The 19784-nt window shown below is 38.9% G+C and overlaps 1 long non-coding RNA gene across 7 annotated transcripts; it reads left to right on the top strand.

The window, feature by feature from the left end:
• The first annotated feature begins 2012 nt into the window (after positions 1-2012).
• Positions 2013-18586, top strand: LOC309651487. Of its 7 annotated transcripts, none has more exons than XR_014258177.1 (7): positions 2021-2185; positions 3633-3866; positions 7231-7309; positions 9986-10104; positions 10202-10415; positions 16393-16581; positions 17599-18586. It is a non-coding gene; the product is annotated as an uncharacterized lncRNA (long non-coding RNA). The 7 variants fall into 7 exon arrangements; XR_014258182.1 differs by lacking the exon at positions 17599-18586 and adding an exon at positions 16736-17450; XR_014258178.1 differs by lacking the exon at positions 17599-18586 and having other exon boundaries at positions 2013-2185; positions 10199-10415; positions 16393-17450.
• Positions 18587-19784: the final 1198 nt, after the last annotated feature.

The following is a 19784-nucleotide window of genomic DNA, read 5'->3' as shown; positions in this document are numbered from 1 at the left end:
TTTATGTAAAAATCATTTATTTTCTTCAACTTTTCAAATATATTAATGTTAGTTTGTAGAAGGCCTTCTCTTATACTTATCAAATATCTTCTACATGTCTCCTTTTTAATATTTAATGTTATATGTTTATTTTTCAGAACTGTACTTGCTAGAGGTATGTCTATTTTATTGTTGTTTGTTGTTTTCAGAGAAATGGCTCTTGAATTTAATTCTATCATTTTTGCATTTTAAAATTCATTATTTTAGCTCTTATCTTTCTCAATTTTTTCCTTCTGCTTTCCTCAGATTTAAAAAATACATATTTTTTTGCAATTTCTTTACTAATTTCTTGAGAATTCTTGATGTATTTATTTTAACTTTTTCCTAATTAATAACGAAGCCATTGCAAGTAATGAATTTTCTTAAATACCGTTTTGGCCTGATTCCATAATTGGAGTGTTTTAAATGATTTTTGACTGTTTTTCATTGAATCTTCTATTTTAATTTTTAAAATGATTGTATTGTGACAACAGAAAGTGGCCGATATGATTCTGGCCTTTGAAAATTAATGGAGTTTTCATATGTGGAATCTAATTTTTTAAAAAATAATATAAATAAGGGCTTCCCTGGTGGCGCAGTGGTTAAGAATCTGGTGCCAATGGAGGGGCCACAGGTTCGAGCCCTGGTCCGGAAAGATCCCGCATGTTGGATCTAAGCAACTACGCCCATGCACTGCAGCTACTGAGCCTGCACCCTAGAGCCCACGAGCCACAACTACTGACCCCGCGTGCTACAACTACTGAAGCCCGCGCCCCTAGAGCCCATGCTCCACAGCAAAAGAAGCTGTGGTGATGAGAAGCCTGCGCACCGCAACGAAGAGTAGCCCCTGCTCACCCCAACTACAGAAAGCCCCCGTGCAGCAATGAAGACCCAACACAGCCAAAAATAAATAAATAAATTTATATTAAAAACATATATAAATGAACTTATTTACAAAACAGAAACAGACTCACAGATTTCGGAAACAAACTTATGGTTACCAAAGGGAAAATGTGAGGGGGAGGGATAAATTAGGAGTTTGGGATTGACATATACAAACTACTATATGTAAAATAGATAACTGACAAGGACTTACTGTATAGCACAGGGAACCCTACTCCATATTCTGTAACAACCTATATGGGAAGATAATCTGAAAAGGACTGAATATATGTATATGCATAACTGAATCACTTTTCTGTACACCTGAAACTAACACAATATTGAAAATCAACTAGGCTCCAATAAAATTTTTTTTAAATTAAATGGAGTTTTTATTTCTGATTAATACATGATAGATTTTTGTAAACATTTCAGTAGACTCCTTCTGGAGCTGTCTGGCCAACTTGAACCCCTTCTTTGAGAATTGTCATCTCCCCCCCAGGGTGGGTTTTCGTAGTATGTGACTTTGCTTTCCACTCCCATGCCACACCTGCTCCCACCTCCCCAAGAGCTAAATGAACACATCCAAGTTGGGCCAAACAAGTTTTTTCTCCCAGGAACTCGGTATTGAGGCTCAGTGACATATGGAGCTCTGCTCTCCTCTGGTTGTTCCAACTGTGGGGAAACCTATATCCTACCTTGTGCATGAAAAAGTGGGGAGAAAGAGAGGGAAGGAGGGGGGAGGGAGAGGTATGGGGGAAGGGCAGAAGACTGAATCCTTGGCTCCTGGCAACTCTCCAGCTTCCTGTTTTATTTTCTTCTTGAAGTGTGACTACATTTCAACCTCTGAGTTCCAAGAGATGCTCCTGTACACTAGAGTAAACTCCTTTTCTTGGTCTATAGGGCAGTTTGAGTGGATCTCTGTTCCCTGCGTAAGCAGGTATGAAGGATGTTTGGATGGAGAACTGAACTCAGTGTCTCTGTACCCTTGGAAACGGTTTGTCCCACGAATAAGTAAACATTCGCTTCCCTTCCAGGCAAGGGAGACCAGAGAATTATGATATCTCAATGCTGAGTCACTCCTCTTTGTCCACAAGGAAGGAAAACTGCTCAATGTTTCTTGACAATCAGGGCTTTTCCTAATCTAGAATCAAGAGCTCTTATGAAAGAAAAGGAGAGACCAGGCTTTTTTGGTGTGGAAAGGAGCTTGGCCTCAACACTGGAGGAGGCTGGGAAAGAAATGGATGTGCATTCTGAAGATGAGCTGTTTTCCAGGAGGTGCCGGGTGAGTGAGCAAGAGGAGGCCCTCTGTGGAGGCTGGCCTTGGGGTCCCCCAGCTGTGCTGGGCCAGAGTCCTCACTGACCCACCACCTGGCTTTTTAACCATTGACTGCACAAAGCTTTGTTCTTTTTTAAAAATTTTTTTTAAAATATTCATTTTATTTTTAAATTTTCCTTATTCCTTTGGCTGCGTCGGGTCTTAGTTGCGGCACGCGGGATCTTCATGGAGGCGCGCGGCATCTTTTTATAACGCACGGTCTCTGTTGCGGTGCTTGGGCTTCTCTCTAGTTTCAGCCTTTAGGTTTTCTCTCTCTAGTTGTGGCGTACGGGCTCTCTCATTGAGGCGCGTGAGCTCAATAGTTGTGGCGCGCAGGCTTAGTTGCCCTGTGGCATGTGGGGTCTCAATTCCCCAACCGGGGCTGGAACCCGGGTCCCCTGCATTGGCAGGCAGATTCTTTACCACTGGACCACCAGGGAAGCCGCAAGCTTTACTCTTTTATTCACTTTTGCCCCTGTTTTTACTCCCTCTTTCCTAACCAGCATAGGCAAGCATCCTAATGTGTTTGAAATGCTAAGTATTTTTTTTATTTGCTCGTATGAAAACATTTACTGTTGTTTATGTGCATGTGTATTTTGAGATATAATTCACATGTCATATAATTCACCATTTTAGCATGTACAGTTCAGTGGTTTTTAGCATAGTCACTGTGTTGTGTAAGCGTTACCACTACTGTGCATGTATAATTAATTTACATAAGGGTATTCTGTATTGTCATTCTGTTTCTTACTATTTTTGTAAGGCATCCACGCTGCTGCATGCACATCTGGTTCATTGCTTCTCACTGCTGCAGAGAAGTCCCTAGTGTAATCTACCACATTTTTCTTATCCACTCCCTCTGCTATGGACACCTAGATTAACTCCAAATCCCCCTCCAACCAATGCTTCAGTGAACATCCTCGTACCTGCCCCCTTGTGGGCGGGCGTGAGAATTGCTCTTCTGGAGGGGACTGGGTACAGGCTGAGCGACCACCTGATTCCACCAAGTACCACCGCATGGTTCTCTAGAATCACTGCAGCAATCCACACTTCCATTGCTGTTCCCATAACCCCACAGGCTCCCAGCATCGTCAGCTTTCTGCTTTCTGCCCTTCTAGCCAGTATAAAGGGATATATTCTTGTTTTGTCTCACTTCTCAATACCACTAACATTGTATGTATCTTCATATGCTGATTAGCCTTCTGGGTTCTTCTTGAATTGCCTGTTTTTTGTTGTTAGTGTTGTTTGGATTTGCTTCTCTCTTTTTTCCCAATTGGACTTCCTTTTTTTTTTTCTTTCCCTGTATCCTCTAGATAAGAGACCATGTTTGGTTTATATTCTGCAAATATCTTCTCCCAGTCTGATCCTGCTGTTACTTTTTTTCCCCATGGTCTCTCATTTTCCTTGTGGTTAGAAAATTCAAGCCGCCTACACCCGAGCCAGTGCCAGTGAAGTGCTGAGCATCCACACCACTTCATACCAGTTCACACCAGTGGAAACCTGCCTCTGCCACAGACGCCCTCACCTGCGACCACAGGGGTAGAGGGGCCCGGCCCCTGCCACAGGTGTGCTCTGCTGTCCCCTGGCTCCACTGTGACAGCTTCTGGAATATTCCCTCACCCGCCTCCCAGCAACCGTAAAACCAAAGGTGACTTGGGCACCCTGTGAGGCAGTGAGGGTGGGGACCCCTCCCAAGGAGAGCGGGGGAGTGGGATGGGGAAGGGGCAGAGGGCTAAGCCCAAGGGGAATTTTGGGGAGGAACAGTAGGTTTTCTTTTTTTAAGTGCTTTTAAAATTTATTTACATTTATATTTATATTTATATTTATTTTTTGGCCGCACGGCATGCAGGATCTTAGTTCCCCCGACCAGGGATCGAACCTGTGCCCCCTGCAGTGTAAGTTCCAAATCTTAACAAGTGGACCACCAGGGAAGTCCTGGAACAGTAGGTTTTCAAATACAAAAAGGCTTTATCAGGGTAGAAATTGGTTTGGAGAGTTGGTCTGTAAGTAAAAGACCCTCAGGGAAAATGTGAAGTTGGGGCTCCTGAGTGTTACCCCATCCCAGGCAGGGAAGCTGGTCATCTACGTAGTCAGGGAAGGATGCCCTTGGGTCTCAGGCTCCCTGAAGTTAAGGCTTAAATCAGACTCAAAGTCTTGCATAAAATGTACCAGAAAAGTGACAAATTCCAGACCAACGTGGCTTGGCTGGAAACAAAACAAAGAAAGCCAAACATTTGAAAATACTGAAATCCAGTCTAGTAATCACGCCGAATTGCAACAACTGAGTTCTGTACTTTGCTCTCACCTCTAGTGCTGAGGGTTAAGCCCGTTGAGTTGGAGTCTGGTGATTGCAGTGGGGTGTGTGGGAGGATCCTGAACTGGGAGGCAACCCAAACTCCTGGGCTGCGCTGGGCGCTTCCCTCCAGGCACCGCTGCTGCGCCAGGGCGGACAGGTCTCCCTTCGCAGCCATTCTGGATGACAGGCTTGAAATGCAGCATCAGTGGATGCTGATGCCATGGAAACCTCCCCAGTCCATTTTTCCTCTCCATAAGCCGAGACTAAGACGTTTACAATGAGACAAGAAGGTGTGGTCCAGCTCCAGCTGTTTAGCTAACTGGTAGTTATTCATAGAACTGCCTGGCCCAGCACGACAAGATGCTAACCTCTGTATTGGGTTTTGGCAAGTCAAGCAATTAAAAATAACATTAAAAAAAAAAAAAAGGTCATGAAGAACCTAGTGGCAAGACGGGAATAAAAACACAGACCTACTAGAGAATGGACTTGAGGATATGGGGCGGGGGAAGGGTAAGATGTGACAAAGTGAGAGAGTGGCACGGACATATATACACTACCAAATAAAATAGATAGCTAGTGGGAAGCAGCCGCATAGCACAGGGAGATCAGCTCGGTGCTTTGTGACCACCTAGAGGGGTGGGAGGGAGGGATATGCAAGAGGGAAGAGATATGGGAACATATGTATATGTATAACTGTTTCACTTTGTTATAAAGCAGAAACTAACACACCATTGTAAATCAATTATACTCCAATAAAGATGTTAAAAAAAAAACTTGTCAGGCAGCCTACTAAGGCTCCGTGTAGTTATGTCACCAGGCCAAGAAAAGTGTGTTAAGTGAGGGCCCATGGGTGACTCAGCACCCTGCCTCTGCTCTAGTGCACCCATCTGAAGATGAGAACCACACAGAAAGAAGAAGAGCGGAGGGCCAGAGAGACAAATTAAGACATCATACGTATCCCCAAATTCAACCATGACGGAAGCAACTTCTGTCCATTCTGGTACTTTCATTTCTTGCTTAAGAAAGTTTCAGGAGGATTTCTCTTGTGGGTCACCAAAACATTCTGACTAATACAGGTGGTGTAAACGTAAGAAAGGAGAGAAAAATATTCACTCATTACATTAACTACCTGGAAAACCCCAGATAATCAGCTGAAAACTTATTCAAGCAAATAAGAGTAAGGATGAATTTTTTAATTCAATAAGTGGTGTTGGGATGTTAGATCCCTGCTTCACACCAAAATACATTTCATAAAGAAAAAAAGATGTAATTAACCCATAAAAGAAATAGAAGAAAATATGGATACATTTTTATCTGATTTGGGAATAGGAAAAGCCTTTCTTAACCATTCAAACCAAAGCAGAAGACGAAAAAGACAAACTTGTAAAAATTAACTCTTCTGTTTTAATAACAATAAAGGATAGAATGAAAAATCAATTAAGATAGGGAATTTGGGAGGAGGATCAGGGTTAGGGCTTCCAGGGGCTGTATTTGGGGGAGGGGAAGATGATTGATTTGATTTGGGGAGTGTTGGTATTTGTGGGAACAGCTCTGTCAAAATGAACTAGAAATAGACACACGCATCTAAAACTGAGGGTGACCCCAAGGTTAGAGACATGTGTTTGGGACAATTCAGCATACAGATGATAGTTAAATCTACTAGAGTGGCTGGGATTACCCCAGAGTGAGAAAAGAAGTGGTCCCCAGAACTTGGCAGGACACTGACATTTAAAACCCAGGAGGATTCTTAGGTCCTTCAGGGCAGGAGGTGCTCCAGGTCTGAGTTATATCCTTGTGGCCTGGATATTCCCTAGCACAGTGCCAGATACGTACTGGATATTCTATACACACCCGTTTTTTTCTTTTTTTTAAACATCTTTATTGGAGTACAATTGCTTTACAATTGTGTGTTAGTTTCTGTTTTATAACAAAGTGAATCAGCTATACATATACATGTATCCCCATATATATCTCCTCCCACTTGCGTCTCCCTCCCATCCTCCCTATCCCACCCCTCTAGGTGGTCACAAAGCACTGAGCTGATCTCCCTGTGCTATGCGGCTACTTCCCACTAGCTATCTATTTTACATTTCGTAGTGTATATATGTCCATGCCACTCTCTCACTTTTATACACACCCTTTTGATTGTTTCCGTTAGTTTCTTAAATTTAATTCATTTAAAAATAGGTCAATTCATATGATTCAAAATTCAATGAGTGTGAAAGGATATCTTCTTGGTATCCCTGTCCCTCAGCCACTATTTTTCCTCCCTGGAATCAATGAAAATCAACACTTTCTTGCATATCATGTCAGAGATAGTTTATGCGTATGTGAGCAAAAAATATATATATATATATATATATATATATATATATATATATATGCACACACACACATATGTATATAAATTCTCTGGTTTCAACTCCTTTTTTCAATTGACACAATATTTCAGAGATTGTGTCATGTCAGTAAATCAAGAGTTTTTTCATTCTTTTTATGACTGTACAGTATTTCCATCTCTAGATTACCATAATTTGTTTAACCAGACCCTTTGTGATAGCTATAAATGTTATTTACAATATTTTGCTTTCACTAACAATGCCGGAATAGAGAATTTTGATTGCGTGTCATCCGACGGTGGTGGTTTTGAAATGTGTCACCTTGATTAGGCTGAACCGTGGGCTTCACAATTCCCTGTCATGTATGTTTCCTGCAGGGTGGATCACAAGACATTTTGGTCACATGAGATTGGAGGACAGATGTAAAGATGCAAATGCTTGTTTTGACCTTGGAAGGTGAGGGCAGGACCACCGTGTGCTTTTGTAGCTCACAAGACTTGTGGCTCATCTGTGGGCTGACCTCCTTGGAGTGAAGAGGTGGGCTGTAGCCACTCTCAGCTTAGAAAAAATTCTGTCATGTTTTCCCATCTGCTTTTACAGCTTGCTTTTCTGTATTTAAATATGTAGCCCCTTTGGAATTTGTCCATTTGTTTACCCAGTAGTTCCAAGGCCATTTATTGAATACTCTGTATTTTCCCCATTGATTTTAATGCCATCTTCACCATATTATACATATTATATTATACTATACATTCCTATATGTATTTGGGTCTGTTTCTAAACTTTCTCATCCTTTCTACTGATTTGTGCATAACAATTTATTTATTGAAATTTACAACATTAAAAAAATATCTAATTGGTCCAATCCCCCTTAATTACTTGTTTTTCAAAATGTTAGTGGCAAATCTTGTTTTTTCCTTCCCGTTTTATTGGGATGTAATTGACATGCAGCTGTATATTTATGTACAGCATAATGATTCGACTCATATACATCATGCAATGATGACCACAGTAAGTTTAGTGAACATCTATCATCTCATATAGATACAAAATAAAAGAAAAAGAAAAAAATTTTTTCCTTGTGATGAGAACTCTTAGGATTTACTTTCCTAATGACTTTCATATATAACATACAGCAGTGCTAATTAAATTTATCATGTGTTTCATTACACCCCTAGTACTTATTTATCTTATAACTGGAAGTCTGTACTTTCGACTGCCTTCATCCAATTTCCCCTCCCCCAACTAGTAGCCAGAAATCTGATCTCTTTTTCTCTGAGTCTGTTTGTTTTGATGTGTAATTGACCTATGACACTATGTTAGTTCCTGTTGTACAACATAGTGATTCAATATTTCTATACATTTCAAATGATCACTGTAAGTCTAGTTACCATCTGTAACCACACAAAGATATCACATAGTTGTTGGCTATATTCCCCACACTGTACACTTCATACCCTTCACTCCTTTACTTTGTAACTGAAGTTTGAACCCTCATCGATTTCTTTCCTCCCCCTTCCCCTCTGGCAACCACCTGTTCGCTCTCTGTATCTATTACTCTGCTTCTGTTTGTTCATTTGTTTTGCTTTTTAGATGCCACATATAGGTGAAATCATAATGGTATTTGTTTTTCTCTATCTTTTATACAAGGTTTAGACTCAACTTCTTGAATTTAAAAATTCATTTAAAAATTTTATTGGAATTATGTTAAATTTATAGAGACTTGATATCTGTATGATATTGAGTCTTCCCAGCTAAGAACAGTACACTTTTCACTTGGTCAGCTTTTCGTTTGTGTCCAAAAGTAAATTTAAAAATTTTCTTTGTAGAAACTGCACATTTATTGGTAAGTTTATTTCTAGCTATTTTATCTTTTTGTGGGACAATTGAAATGTCAAGGTTTTTGTTTATGCTTTTTTTCTTCAAACCAGATAGTGGAGATATTTTTGGTAAAACTGGAGATTGATCTCATCAAGTCTCCAGGCCAAGCACTCAGGAAGCATGCCAGCAGCGCTGTTATCTGTTCCGAGGACCCCACTGGTGTGGATGACTGTATGTCTGTAGAAATTGCTAAGGCCATATTCTCATGCCCTCTTGTGAACTGATACAACTCTGCAGTGCTGGGAGTATAAAAATCACTATGCTTTCAGCATATTAATTCATTAGAAATGGTTAGAACAGCAAGGGAGTTTTGAGATCAGGCATCTTGTCTAAAGCTTTCATTTTATAGATGAAGAAGGCCAAGGTAGTTGAAAAGTGATGAATTAAAATTGCAGACTTTGGATGCCAGAGTGGGTGCCGTCTCTTCCAACTTACACTGTCTTTTCTCCTTGAACTTAAAATGTCTCAACACTTCAGAGGAGCACCTACAATAGTCACTGTTTCCACCATAAGCACCAGAGTGAAAACACCTGGTCAAGACATCCCACCTTCACTGATATTCAGGCCAGGAGCTGTGTTTGACCCTGTTTGTCCATCTCCAGACCTTTGTGCTAATCCAGCAGTTCTCAGAATGTGGTCTGGGGACCCCTGTGAGATTGCAAGACCCTTTCAGGAAGTTTTCAAGGTTGAAACTATTCTTATAATAATATTACAACATTATTTGCCTTTTGCTCTCATTTGCTCAGGAACGTTTTCCAGAATTTTCCAAGAAAGTATACTTAGGATATAAATATGTGCATTTTCAGACATTAACTAAGTTTGTTCTCAGTACTTTTGCTGAGCTCTTACTACTTCAGTTATACTTGCTATAATGTCTTTAATCTCATTATTGTCAAAACACTTGTTATTTGAAATCCTGAAGTTTGTCTCCAGCCTATGTGGAAACTAAGTAAGCACATTTTGTTGTCTTGATTTGCAGTCATTTTTTTTTGAAATTTTTAAATATCTAAGTATAATTAATGTACAATATTACAAAAGTTACAGGTGAACAATGTAGTGATGCATAACTTTTAAAAGTTAGACTCCATTTATAGTTACTGTAAAATATTGGCTCTATTGCAATCATATTTTTAAATATTAAAAACTTTTCTAAAATTTTAAACATTTTGTAAAACTATTTTGAAATTTAATAAAATTTTATTCTAAAATAAAAGAAAATGTATTTATAATATATCTTTCTTATTTTTAAAGGTGAATGGTTACTTTCTCAGCCCACAGCTTCACGATCTGCATATAGTCATTTCTCTGGCTCAGAAGGCAGGAACTTTCAAAGAAAAAGGGTGAAATTGTGAATAAGAAATAAAAATATGGTGAATATTACCTTTTCCTTGGTTGTATACATGTTAACAATTCATTATTATTTCTGAAAGTATTACGGTGAGTGACTTCTGGTTTCCGGTCCAGCAGGATCTTAGAAGTGATCACGCCATCCTAACAACAAGAACAAAGCTGAACAAACTGAAAAATCAGCAACTCTTCTTAGATCTGTCGTCAGAGCAGTGAAGTCACAGGGCAAACAGCTGTCCAGAAATTTAAAGAGACAAATAGGTAAATGGAGAGAATCACGATTTACCAGATCTGAAACCCCCTGGCAGAAAACTCCGTGGGAACCAGTGCCCAGGTAGGGAAAACTGAACTGTAATTGATGAATTGCTGGAGACTCAGAGGGGACAGTCTGAGAGTTAAAAACTGCAGGAGGATCCAGTCATAGGGGGTCCCCACAATTTTGTGAGTTTTACCTCTAGGAGCTCACAGGGAATATCAGAAAAAATTCCCTTGTGCTTCCACCAGGGGGAAGGGAAAAGTAACCTTTTTTTTTTTTTTTTTTTTAAAGAAATTCACGTTCTTTTATTTATTATTTATTTATTTATGACTGTGTTGAGTCTTCGTTTCTGTGCGAGGGCTTTCTCTAGTTGCGGCAAGTGGAGACCACTCTTCATCGCGGTGCGCGGGCCTCTCACCATCGTGGCCTCTCTTGTTGCGGAGCACAGGCTCCAGACGCGCAGCCTCAGTAATTGTGGCTCATGGGCCCAGTTGCTCCGTGGCATGTGGGATCTTCCCAGACCAGGGCTCGAACCCGTGTCCCCTGCATTGGCAGGCAGATTCTCAACCACTGCGCCACCAGGGAAGCCCAAAAGTAACCATTTTGACAAACCCAGAGAATTCTGTTCTTCTTAACATGGTCTTCCCTTGGGAGAAACTATTTATCCAGAGCCTGACCTACTAGGGCTTTATCAGAGCCTAGCTGACCGTGGGGAAGGGAAATACCCAACTGCAGCCCCCTCTTGCTTTCCACATGGGGAAGAAAAACTTCCAAGTCCAGCCCCCTCTACCCATCCTCTCCCACCAAAGACAAGGAGAGGAACTGAGAAGCACCAGGGTTGTTCACAGAGGCTCAAAAGACTGAGACCTAATCATAGGGCTATAGAATGCTACCCCGCCGCCACACTTACCGTTCCTTTACTAAAGCCCTGTTTACCGCGGTACCTTTTATTCAGTACATCGTGTCCACCTTTCAACAAAAAATTACAATGTGTACTAAAAGGCAAAAAAAACAGTTTGAAGGGACCAGAACCAGAGTCAGATATGGGAGGAATGTTGGAATTACCAAGAATTTTTTTAAACTGTGATTAAAATGCTAGGCACTTTAATGGAAAAAGCAGACAACATGCAAGACATGGTGGATAATGTAAAAAGAGAGATGAAAATTCTAAAAAAAAAAAAAAAAAGCCCAGGATCAAAACCGCTGTAATAGACATGCAGGATGCCATTGATAGGCTCTTTAGTAGACTAGCCATGGCTAGGAAAGAATCTCTACACTTGAGGATATTACAATAGAAACTTCCAAAAATGAACAACAAAGAGAAAAAAGACTGAAAAATACAGAATATCCAAGAACTGTGAGACAACTACAAAAGGCATAACATATGTATGTATCGTGGGAAAGCCAGAAGGAGAAGAAAGAGAGAAAGGAACAGAACCAATATTTGAAGTAATAATGACTGAGAATTACTTCAAATTAACGTCAGACACCAAAACACAAACCAGGAAGCTCAGAGAACACCAAGCGGAATAAATGCCCCCAAAACTACACATAGGCATATCATATTCAAACTGCAGAAAACCAAAGATAAAGAAAAAATCTTGAAAGAAGGTAGAAGATAAAAAAGCTTACCTATAGAGGAACAAAAATAAGAATTACATCTGGCTTCACCTCAGGAACCATGCAAACAAGAAGAGAGTGGAGTAAAATATTAAAGTGTTGAGAGAAAAGAAAACCCACCAACCAAGAATACTGTACCCTGTAAAATTATCCTTCGAAAGTAAGAGAGAAATAAAGACTTTCTCAGATAAAAATTGGGGAAATTTGTTTCCAGTAGACCTGCCTTGCAAGAAATGTTAAAAGAAGTTCTTAATGTAGAAGGAAATTGGTATAGATCAAAAACTCAGATCTAGATAAAGAAGAGCATTGGAGAAGGAATAAGTGAAAGCACAATTAAAACTTTACTTTTCTTAATTGATCTAACAGATGACAGTTTGTTCAAAATAACTACCAAAATGTATTCAGTTATGTATGCTTATATGCATAATATAACACTCCTTTGTCAGAAATGGACTCCAGCTGGGAGAAAATCACTAAGGATACAGTTGAACTCAGCACCATCAATCAACTGGATATAACTGACATCCATAGACTGCTTCACCCAACAACAGCAAGTTACACATTTTTCTCAAGTTCACATGAAACATTCAGCAAGATAAACCACATTCTGGGCCATAAAACACACCTTAACAAATTGAAAAGAACAGAAATCATACAATGTGTACTCTCAGACCACAGTGGAATTAAGCTAGAAATCAGTAGCAGGAAGATACATGAAAAAATCCCCAAACTCTTGGAGATTAAACAACACACGGGTCAAAGAAGGAATCTCAAGAGAAAATTTTAAATTTTGAACTAAATAAAAAATAAAACATTAAAATTTTAATATACCGTGAAAGCAGTGCTTAAAGGGAACATTATAGCATTGAACACATATATTAGAAAAGAAGAGATTTCTAAAACCAGTCATTTAAGCTTCTCTTTTAGGAAACTAGAAAAAGAAGAGCAAATTAAATCCAAGGTAAACAGAAGAAAAGAAATAATAAAAATTAGAACAGAAATTAATGAAATTCAAAACAGGAAATCAAGAGAGAAAATCAATAAAACCTAAAGCTGGTTCTTTGGAAAGATCAATAAAGTGGATAAACTTCTTGCCAGGCTAACTAAGAAAAAAAGTGAGGACACAAAATTATTAATAAGTGAAAGAAAAGAGGAGACATTACTAAAGATTTCATGGACATTAAAAAGAATAATAAAGGAATATGATGAATAACTCTGTGCCTACAAATTTGATAATCTAGATGAAATGGACCAATTCCTTGAAAGACACAATCTGCCAAAACTCACGCAGAAGAAATAGGCCACCTGATAGGCCTATGTCTATTAAGGAAATCAAATCAATAATTAATGATCTTCCAAAACAGAAAGCACCAGGTCCAGATGGGTTCACTGGTGAATTCTACCACACATTTAAGGAATAAATTATACTAATTGCTTACAATCTCTTTCAGAGGACAGAAGCAGAGGAAATATTTCCTAATGTATTCTATGAAGCCAGAATTACCCTAATACCAAAACCATCACATGGCTAAAAAAGAAAAATCACAAGATCATATCAATAAATGCAAAAAGCATTTAACAAAATCCATTCCCATTCATGATAAAAAAAAAAAAAACTCTCAGTAAACTAGGAATAGAGGGGAACTGCCTTGGCTTGAGGAAAAAATATCTACAAAGAACCTACAGCTAACATCATACTTGATGGTGAGAAACTCAAAGCTTTCCCACTAAGATCAGGAATAAGGCAAAGACATTGCCTCTTATCACTGCTTTTTAAACATCATACTGGAAATCCTAGCTAAGCAATAAGACAAGAAATGGAAAATAAAAGGTATGCAGATTGAGAAGGAAGAAATTAAAGTGTCTTTGTTCACAGATGACATGATCGTCTACATAAACAATGTGAAAGAATCAACAAAAAACTCCTGGAACTAATAAGTGATTATAGTAAGGTTGCAGGATACAGGGTAACTGTACAAAAGCCAAGTGCTTTCCTACATACCAACAACGAACAAGTGGAATTTGAAATTAAAGCACATTACCATTTACATTAGCACCCCAAAAATAAAATTTTAGGTATAAATCTAACAAAATATATTCAAGATCTATTTGAGGAAAACTACAAAACTCTGATGAAAGATATCAAAAATGAACTAGAAAAAAACAGAGAGATATTCTGTGTTCATGGATAGGAAAACTCATTGTTGTCAAGATATCTTCCCAATTTGATCTACAGATTCAGTGCAACCCTAATCAAAGTTCCAGCAAGTTATTTTGTGGATATTGACAAACTGATTCTAAAGTTTATATAGAGAGACAAAAGTCCCAGAAGAGCCAACTCAATATCGAAGAAGAACAAGAAAGTCAGACTGACGTTACATTATTTTAAGTTTTACTATAAAGCTTCAGTATTCAAGACAGTGTGATTATTGGTGAAAGAATAAGCAAATAAATCAATAGCATAGAACAGCAGCCCAGAAGCAGACTCACATAAATATGGTCAACTGGTCTGGTGAAGAAGCAAGGCATTACAATGAAGCAAATATAGTCTCTTCAACAAATGGTGCTGGAACAAATGGACACCCACATGCAAAAAAAAAAAAAAAATCTAGATACAGACCTCACACCCTTCACAAAAATTAACTCATAATGGAGCATAGTCCTAAATGTATCATACAAAACTGTAAAACTTGTAGACATACCATAGGAGAAAACCCAATGACCTTGGGTATGCTGATGACTTTTTAGAGACAACACCAAAGACATGATTTATGAAAGAAGTAATCGATAAGCTGGACTTCATTAAAGTTAAAAACTTCTGCTCTGTGAAAGACACTGTTAAGAGAATAAGACAAGCCACAAACTAAAAGAAAATATATACAAATGACACATCTGATAAAGGACTGTTCTCCAAAATATACAAAGAACTCTTAACACTCAACAATAAGAAAACAAACAACCCGATTTAAAAATGGGCAAAAGACCTGAACAGACACCTCCACTAAAGAAGATATACAGATGGCAAGTAAGCACATAAAAAGATGTTCAACATCATATGTTATTAGGGAATTACAAACTAAAACAACAGTGAGTTACCACTATAAACCTGTTATAATGGCCAAAATCCAAAAGACACCAAATGCTGGCAAAGACGTTGAGCAACAGGAACTCCCGTTCACTGCTGGTGGAAATGCAACATGGTACAGCCACTTTGGAGGACAGTTTGGCAGTTTCTTATAAAACTAAACATACTCTTACCACATAATCCAACAGTGGCACCCCTTGGTATTTATCCTAATGGATTGAAAACTTATGTCCACATGAAAACCTTCACATGGATGTTTATAGCAGCTTTATTCATAAGTGCCAAAACTTGGAAGCAAGCAAGATGTCCTTCAGTAGGGGACTGGATAAACAAACTGTGGTACACCCAGACAATGGAATATTATTCAGGGCTAAAAAGAAATGAGCTGTCAAGTCCTGAAAAGACATGCAGGAAACTTAAATGCATATTACTAAGTGAAAGAAGCCAATCTGAAAAGTCTACAAACTGTATGATTCCAACTATATGACATTCTGGAAAAGGCAAAACTATGGAGACAGTAAAAAGATCACTGGTTGCCAGGAGTGAAGGGGAGCAGAGGAATGAATTAGCAGAGCACAGAGGATTTTTAGGACAGAGAGACTATTCTGTATGTTACTACAATGGTGGATGCATGTCATTTACATTTATCAAGATCCATACGATGTACAGCACCAAGAGTAAACCCTAATGTAAATTATGGACCTTGGGTGATAATGATGTGTCTACATAGGTTCATTGGTTGTAACGCACATCCACTCTAGTTCAAGATGTAGATAGTGGAGGAGGTTGAGTGTGTGTGGATGTGGTGTTTATAGGAACTCTCTATAATTTCTGCTCAAGTTTGCTATGGACCTAAAATCGCTCTAAAAAATAAAGTTTATTAATTAAAGGAAAGAGTATTATGATGCCAATTAAGTTGTAGTATCACTTGGAGACCAGTCACTCAACATTTACAGAAAAAGGAATTGAACATTTTAAATGTAGGTGTGATGAGCTCTTTAAAAGTGAAAAGTTATTTGTTACAGATTTTCGCATTAGAAATGAGAAAACCTCTAAAACAACCTACAAGGTAAGTTATCTTACTATGTTGGCTGAAGAAGTGCACACCATAGCTGAAAGGCTTACAAAAGGTTTACAGTTGACAATGCTGAATGCCTGCAGAATGAAGTCCATAGAGAAATCATGGTAGTGCCACTTTCCAATGACACAGTAACTAGTTATATGAAAGTTTGGGCTACCGATGTGATAAATGAATTCTCATGTGCAGAAATTGTACTTTTGCTTTATCAATGGGACAAATCTATAGATGTGGCTGGGTTTGCTGCTTTGCATGTTTTAATCCATTATCAGCCCCAGCTAATAAACACTGAAGATCTTTCATGGGAACACGTGGCAACAAACACAAAGAGCTGAAGAACTTTTCTGACAACAAACTTGTTGCTTGGCAGGAAACACGAAACGTTGAATACCTTTTTTGAGGCTCATGGTTTATCCTGGAACAAGTCTGTTGACATTTGCACAGATGACAGAAAAGCCAAGGTGAGTAAAACTACTGGCACCTTAGCACGAATCGAGGCAGTGACATTAAATTGTACTGTCTTTGTATTCTTCACCACGCAGTTACAAAACAAAACAAAACAGTTTCACTTAGGAAAGTCCTTGATAAACCTGTAAAACTTGTTAATCTCATCAGACCTCAACTCCTTGAATACACATCGTTTTCGTATTTCTCCCCAACAAAATGGGGAGCCCTTGTGTTGCAAAGTGAAGTATGGCGTTTGTCTCAAAGAAAAGCTCCTGTCAACTGCTTCATTTGTGATCTGAGCAAGCTACTTTGTCATGGAACACCATTTTTACTTGAAAGAACAGCAGGAGGACAAATCATGATTATTCAGACTTGGGTATTTGGCTGACATTGTGTTGGAAATAAAGAGTGAGCCCTTTATTTCAAGGAAAACATTGACACTTCTTTTCTTGCCAATGATAAGACTGAACGTTTAGGGGAAAATTAGAATACTGTAAAACTTGAATTCACCACCATATGTTTGACAGCTTCCGGATACTTTCTTTATATGTTATGTGATGACATTAATGAATTATTTTGTATTGTTTGAAGTATGTCAACATTGAGAAGATCTGCATAACTCAGTAAACCAATATTTTCCAAATGAAAAAAATGTGTGAAGTTACAAAGATATTCATGAGTAAAATATCCATTCAAAGTGTCAAATAGACTGATGATGGATTTTAATGTAACCATTAAGATGGTATGGTGTGATGAATTGGGAGACTGGGATTGACATATATACACTAATATGTATAAAATGGATAACTAATAAGAACCTGCTGTATAAAAAAATAAATAAAATAAAATTCAAAAATTAAAAAAAAAGATGTTATAAAAGTTTCATTAGTTTAGTTTCTGATTCCACATTGTAAGTAACCTTTAAATGCTATCACTTGTCGAGTTTTGGTGTAGCATCAAAGAATATCCATAATTATCTGAAAAAACTATTAAAATACTCCTCCCTTTCTTGTTTATCTGTATGAAGCTAGATTTTCTTCATATACTTCAACCAACACAACAGATTGAATGCAGAAGCAGATATGAGAGCTGTCTTTTATTAACTCAGACATTAAAGAGATTTGTAAAAAATGTAAAACAACTAAATTTTCTTTTGTTTTGGAAAATATAGTTTGAAGTATAGCTTAAGAAATGTCCTTGTCTTATAATATAATGGGATTATTATTTTATTAAGGAATAAATACATACCAAACATGGGAGAATTACTGTGCTACTCTATTCCTCTGCACAGCACTTATCACATACCTACCAATCCAATAAAATTGGTCATGAATACTCAAGGCTGTTTGAATTGCCTAAGCTTTCCTCATTTACTCACACTAGTCCTTATTCAGGCTCCACCTCTAGCCGATTCCAAACTTTTGGCCCCATTTTCTACCGCCCAACTCTGAACACACCTGTGGCAGCCACCCCCCACCTCCCTCCATCTAACAGAACCCAGTTTTGTTTCCCCCTCCTCTGAGTGGCCTTGACCTTCAGAGCAGTCCAGGGCCCTCTCCAGCCCCAAGGGGGCACCTTAGTTTCGTCTAACCCAATATGGCTGTCTCATTCCCTTTGCAAAATCATTGGTTTAAGCGTGGCTGTGAGACCATGAGATGTGAGAAATCTTCTGAGGACCCTGGGAAGGTTTCCTCAGTCTTAAAATGGGACATAAGACAGGGTTGATTCCCTCCTTCTGCCTGGATATTGTTGTTGATATATGAAGCCCAGAACCACTGCAGCCATTTGGGGCCCATGAGGAGAATCAGCCTAGCAAACAAGCCCGTGTGTGGAGGATGACTGAACATAAAGATAGAGGCGATTTGGCCCCTGATGACGTTGCTGTTCTATAAACGAGCCCTGCCGCTGCCCAGTCTCGAGAGCTCTAACTAGGAGCTCTTATATTTCCTATTGAGAATTTACCTTTTCTTTAGCTGAAAATATCCAAACCCCTCTGGACATTCATGCAAATTATTTCTCCTTGCCTCTGCCCACTCCCATCAGCTCTCCACTCTCCGGTTTCCTTTGGTGAGAAGACATTCTAGAAGGGCAAAAGGCACAAGCTGTAGACCCAGACTGCCCAGGCCCAAAGCTGGCTTGGTCACATCCTAACTGGTGAGAGAAGGCAATTTATTGAATCTGCTGGGCCTTGGTTTCCTCATTTGTGAAAGGCGGCTAATAAGAGGGCTACATTTCATGAGCTTAAGCAGGGGGGACTAAAAGAGCTAATACTTTTAAAGCATCTGGAACAGTTTTCACTTTCTTGAAATCCATCAAAGGAGGATTCAAACAAGGTGAACTTTTAGTGAATGGCATGCATTTTTGCTCACAGATTTCATTTAGACCAAAACATTAGGTTGGACCATATGAAGTTACCAGTAACCCACTGTTTCTGACTTACAAAAATGGCAATTTCACATGGTTCAATCTACTACCCCTGGAAACTATGCTTCAGAGCTGTGAAAGAAAGCTCTCTTCTCTTTTGGAAAAGAAGAGCAGTTCCAGAAGCAGGTCCACAAAGGACAGGACATTGGAGATTAAACTAGGGGCTGCCAGGGAGTTCCCTTCTATTATAAGCAGGCAGCAGAGGCCGAAAATAAAAACAAGTAAATGGATTACGTATATTTAATTTGAAAACAGTACAGTGCTATCTAAAATTATTATAAAAATATTGTTTATCATATAAGCAATCTTTAGTGCCTCATCCATGAAAAAGATACATTTTAATAGTAATATATTTTACATTTCAGTTTTTCACTTGAAAAGACCAAAATGTAAAGGAATTCATTGGCTGCCCCGTAGACATTGAGACTTTTATTCATCTCATGATCCTGGGCAAGTCACATGGTCTGCAGTAAAATATGGGTTCTTAAGCTTTGGAGAGTCTGAGGCTTCAGGTGTCTTTCTCACTAAACTGGTTTAAATTTTAATTAGAGGATAATTCCATACTAAGAAGAAATGTGGCCTTTTGACACCCTCCCCGGGGGATAATAACATACCAGCTGCCAGCTACAAGGAGCTTGATTTTTTTCAAAACACCAGGCATTTGGCAAAGGCAGTGCTGAGCCACTCACCACGGCTCTCCACGGAGGCCGAGTGCGGGGGCTGCTCTGCCCTCTTTCATAAGGAGAAGTGTCACAAATTGGAGCCGGACAAGACGGCCCAGAAAAAGAATGCG

The sequence above is a fragment of the Balaenoptera physalus genome, assembly GCF_965194825.1.
Source record: "Balaenoptera physalus genome assembly, chromosome: 21".
Classification (NCBI taxonomy): Eukaryota; Metazoa; Chordata; class Mammalia; order Artiodactyla; family Balaenopteridae; genus Balaenoptera; species Balaenoptera physalus.
The sequence above is the reverse complement of the archived record's forward strand: the minus strand, read 5'-3'. Positions and strand labels throughout refer to the sequence as shown.